Here is a 5,158-nt window from a genome sequence, read left to right on the forward strand (position 1 = left end):
GGGAGTATAGCTCAGTGGTAGAGCATTCGACTGCAGATCGAGAGGTCCCTGGTTCAATCCCGGGTGCTCCCTGGCTTTGATCTATTTTAAAATTGAAAGACTTTACTGTTAAAATGTTCTCACATCGTATAAACATAGAATTTGTCGTTTTTTTTTTTTGTTGTTTTTTTTTTAATTTAAGATATAAACTCGAATCTAAATTGTTCTTTTAGTAGAATAATGTCCAGGTAAATCTAGAGGGAGAAAGGAGAAAATTTACAAATTTTCTCCTTTTGTTTCGTCGCACTAAGAAATTACAAATAAGGCATGGACATTTCGCGAACTTCCTGTACCACAAACGTTCCAGAAATATTTTTAATCTCTTCAGTAATTAAAGACAAATTTTTCTCTACACAGGTTGAAGTAATTAAACTTTTTTATTTTTCTCCATAAACTCGAATATTTCATTACAGGCGATTCTTAACCTTTTCTGACTACCAATATCGAAAAAATATTTTCTGAATTAATCATTTTTATTGATAATTTGAACCAAAATTGTTTATAATAATAATTTTAAAAATTATGCAGCGCACACAACGTTGAATAAATTTGAAGCAATAACATTTCAAGAAGTAAAACACGAGTTCTGATCATCAAAATAATAATATTCATCTGATAAAAAAGGTTTCACATGAACTCATTAGCTCTCTGAGCGACCATGGACCCCAAGTTGTGAAAAATTGGCTACATGGCTTCTCAAGTATGCAGCCGAGGAGTAGTCGGAACTTTAGGGTGGATGGAACGAAGGAAATAGTGATTCTTGTACATCAGTGACTTTTTCAGTAAAGGGGGGGGAAAAACGTAAACATAAAAGGAATGGTTGCAGCTCATTTATGCTGAAAGGTGATAATTTACCCCACACACGTTAAGTAGTTTTTTATGTAGATAGAATTTACACGAAAATGTTATACTAATTGGATTTCAATGTGACTTTTCTGTTAGTCCCTGCTTTCAGGCTTTCCAGAAGACACCTGAGGACAGGGTCAAATACAGTATCTAGAAAGTCGTCAGTTATTAAGTATTGTAGTTCTGGGATAGAACGGTTGAGTATAGATCGAGAGATTCAATACCGTCTGCCTCTTGCATTTACCTATTGGAAAAATGCGAAAATGATAATACAAACCAAAATGCTTTTTTTCGAAATAACTTTATGATGGGTGTTTGAATTATAATCCTTGAAAGGCTAATGCAGGCTGAATTTTTTATGAATTCCTAATGTTGTAATCCATTTATAATTCTCTTCTTCTTCCAGTCACATAGTTCTCTGAGGAGCTGTTGTGGCCACCAACAAATTCCACTGCATCGATCGTGTGCTATACGAGCAGCATGGCAAAGTGTCACGCCCAGAAGTTCACTGATCCCATCCTTCCAACTAGTTGCAGGTCTTTCTCTGCACCTTCGAAGGTCTTCCCTTCGGTTTTTCCTTCCATTATATTCTTCAACAGAAAGTTTTCCCTTCTTAATATTTACTATTCTCACTACTTTCTATTCTTACTATTCTTATTTACTTACTATTCTTACTAAGTACTATAACCTATAGTACTTAGTACAGTGCTTGGGTTGGAGGTTGGGAAAGAAGATATTTGTTGACATTAGACTTGAACTTCTGTAGACTGTAATTTTCAGGAAATACGTATGAAGGAAGGTTGTTCCAGAAAACAGCAGTTGAATGAATAAACGAGGAAGATGAAAAGTTGATTCTGTGGGTTTGAAGTTGGGCAGTAAATGGATGTTGCTGGTGGAGGACTGTTTTGAAAGATAGAGCGGGAATTATAGAAGCCAATTCAGAAGAACAGTGCCGATGGAAGTATCTGTAGAAGAGGCATGCAGCAGAAAGAATACGCTATGAGACAGTGAGTGGAGAGACTCTGTCAGAGATGAATCATTAATTAACCTAACTGGCCTCTTCTGAATGGAATCTAGAAGCCTGAGAGAGGTTTTGGGGCATCGCCCCAGACGTGGGAACAATATTCCATGGTAGGGCGGATTTGCAATTTGTACAGAGTGAACAGCTGTTTGGAAGAAAAGTAACGCAAAGAGCGAAAGAGAAAACCAAGTTTTTTTAGATGCAGAGGAAGCAATATTTGTAACGTGCTTGTGCCAAGACAGATTAGAAGTCAGGGTAATCCCCAAAAGAGATATATAATTTTCCCTAGAAATCGGACTGTCACCAAAGAGAAACATAGGAGCACAAGAATCCTTTTTGCGACATCCTTTAAGACAAGACTGAGTTATAGAAGGATTGAAATCAACTAAGTTTAAGATGTCTTTACCCCAGTGGAGAATTACCTGAAGATCGGCATTTAAGGAATTGGTAGCGGATATTCGAGAAGCTGAAGCTGATTGAGCAGGGTAAGGTTTCTCAAAATGGAAAGTGGAATGCAATGTGCTATCATCGGCAAAACTATGGATAGGATTTCCAGTCAATGGAAGAAGGTCATTGATATACAAGAGGAAAAGAGTGGGGGAAAGAACTGAACCTTGGGGGACACCGGCATAAGTGCAGAAGTTAGAAGACAGAGAGCCATCTACCATCACCCTCAGTGAGCGATCAGAGAAAAAAGTGGATAACTAACTACAAAAATCAGTGGTAAACCATAAGATGGAAGTTTGAAATTGACTTGAAACAAGCCAATTTCAGTGAACTTTACCATTGAATTTGTCCATAAATGGGTAACATAAGCCAGAATATCAGCAGTGGATCGACACGCATGGAATCCATACTGGCGATCGTTGATCAGACGGAAGGTTTCTAGGTAGTTTAAGAATTGGCTGTTAATTGATATCTCCATTACTTTAGAAAGCGTAGAAGTAATTGCAATGTGACGATAATTGGATGGGAGGGATTTGTCACCCTTTTTAGGAACTGGCTGGATATGAGCAAATTTCCAAGCAGAAGGAAAAACATCTTTGGAATAAGAAAGTGAAAAAAAGGCGGCAAAGAACAGGAGTAAGTTCAGGAGCACAGGTTTTGAGAACAAGTGGAGAAATACCATCAGTACCTGGAGCTTACTTAGCATCAAGATTCGTTAAAATCCTTTTGACGGAAGACCACAAGAGGCATTGAATGGAGCGTATTAGGAATGGTGGGACGTGTTTTATCAAGATCATTAATACATGAGTTGGAAAAAAATTGGGATGCTAGCAGGTCAGCTCTATCCTCGGCTGAAGGATAAAGCTGACTTTGATGAATCTTGATGACAACAAAACCATCTGGTTTTGACAGAGGTGTGACAGAGGTGCGGCCAATAGCTTTGGCAAGAGACCGGAATGCTCAGCTACCATTAGGCAAGAAGCAAGTTTTCTACTATAAGCCTGCTCAAAATCTAGTTTGGACTGATTAATAACTGCTTTAAAATTGTTGCGAACTTTGGTATAGGCAGAAAATGAAACTGAAGAATTGGAAACAAGCCAATTACGATATGCAATATTCTTCTCTTGAACAGTCTTAGCACATTTATCGGAAAACCAAGGTTTAGATAAAGGATGAGATTTTAAAGTAGAGTGTGCAACAAAGGATTTCATTCCTACAAGAATAAAAAATTAAAAATTATTATTTTAGGGTTGCCCGTAATTGAATACATTAACCCGCATTTGTGTCTGTAAATGGCGTATGTTCGCAGGTCGATTTGCCTGTTTTGCTGGACGATAAAACCCCAGGTTCTGGGGAGAAAATCCTTGCTATGTACGCCTGAGACCGACTAACTCGGCCACGGAGTGAAAAAACCCATTAAATTTACTCGTGTCATCGACGGGATTCGAACCCGGACCTTTTCCACCACGTGTCCGACAAGAATAATTTCACTGACACGATTTGAGCAAACGTTGACATCAGAAGTTTTGAAACAGAAATTCGACCAAGGAAAAGAAGAAAAGAAATCTCGCAGGTCATTCCATTTTGCATTCTTGTAATGTCAAACAATACGAGGTTGGGAATAGCCATGAGATAAAAGCTCCATTGGAGAAGAGACAATCACCAAGTTGTGATCTGAAGTGCCTAAAGGACCACTCATTTCGACAGTGTACTTAGATGGGTTGTTTGTGAGAAAAAAGATCAATAGTGTTGGCTGTATGGTTGGGATAGTCGGTTATTCTTATAGGTAAATAAACAATCTGTGCGAGGTTATTAGTAATTGCAAAAGCCTCAGAATCTCGACCAGCTGGGTCGGTGTGACTAGAAAACGGAAGCCAGCTGGAGTTGTGAACGTTAAAATCACCAAGGAAAATTACCTCACCGTTAGGAAAGTTGGACTGGAGAAAGTCAAGTTGCAAAGAGAGGAAGTCAAAGAGCTCCAAGTGATTAGTGGAGTTGGGAGAACGGTAGAGACAACAGATGAATTTGACAGAATGAGGTAGAGAGATTTTAAGCCAGGGAAGATCGAAAAGAGGAGATTCCAAATTACCAAGTCTCTGACAGGGAATATCGGAACGGACATATGCACAAGTACCACCTTTGAGGCGAAAGGAATCATACAGCGAATAATTTGGACAACTGAGATGAGCAGTAGTTGAATCAACCGATAACTGGGATTCTGTCAAAAAAAGTACATGGGGTTTGGCAGACTGCAAGTGGAAATGGACATCGTTGAGACTAGAACTGAGACCACGTATATTTGTGAAATGAATTAGGAAGTGTTTGGGAGGTTTAGATCTTTTCGCAGATAAGCTTGCTCTATTAGTTTGACAATTCATGGTGTATTCAATAGTAAGAAAAAGTAAGGGCGGGACATGCTGTATGAAGTAATGAAATTTTTGGATATGGCGTACACATGGTAAGAATATACCCAGATACTTGACATAACGTGACCTCGACAATGCTCCCCGCATACACACTACTCGGACTCCCTCCAGTCACTATTGGCAGAGTAGAGGTAGCAAGATTATACACTAGCTGATCCGGAAGCCTCCTAGAGAGTTACCAATAGGTTCGGTCCGGTGTACTAACTAGCGGTCGGCCTGCGAACACCGTTCTGGAACTGTTAGTAATCCTGGGCATAGTCTCGAAATGTAAGGAAGATTGGATCTCGCCATGATGTGCATCATAACCTCAAAAGTCATTAGTCATACTGCATAATGGAAGAGACGGGGAAGAGTTGATTGGAACTTAGCTCTGGAAACT

The 5,158-nt window shown here is 39.1% G+C and overlaps 1 non-coding gene across 1 annotated transcript; it reads left to right on the plus strand.

Moving 5' to 3' along the window:
• On the plus strand, nucleotides 1-72 carry TRNAC-GCA (transfer RNA cysteine (anticodon GCA)). Its single transcript has one exon. It is a non-coding gene; the product is annotated as a tRNA-Cys (tRNA).
• Nucleotides 73-5,158: the final 5,086 nt, after the last annotated feature.

This window comes from Mastigoproctus giganteus, chromosome 3, assembly GCF_048544385.1.
Source record: "Mastigoproctus giganteus isolate SK-2022 chromosome 3, ASM4854438v1, whole genome shotgun sequence".
Classification (NCBI taxonomy): Eukaryota; Metazoa; Arthropoda; class Arachnida; order Uropygi; family Thelyphonidae; genus Mastigoproctus; species Mastigoproctus giganteus.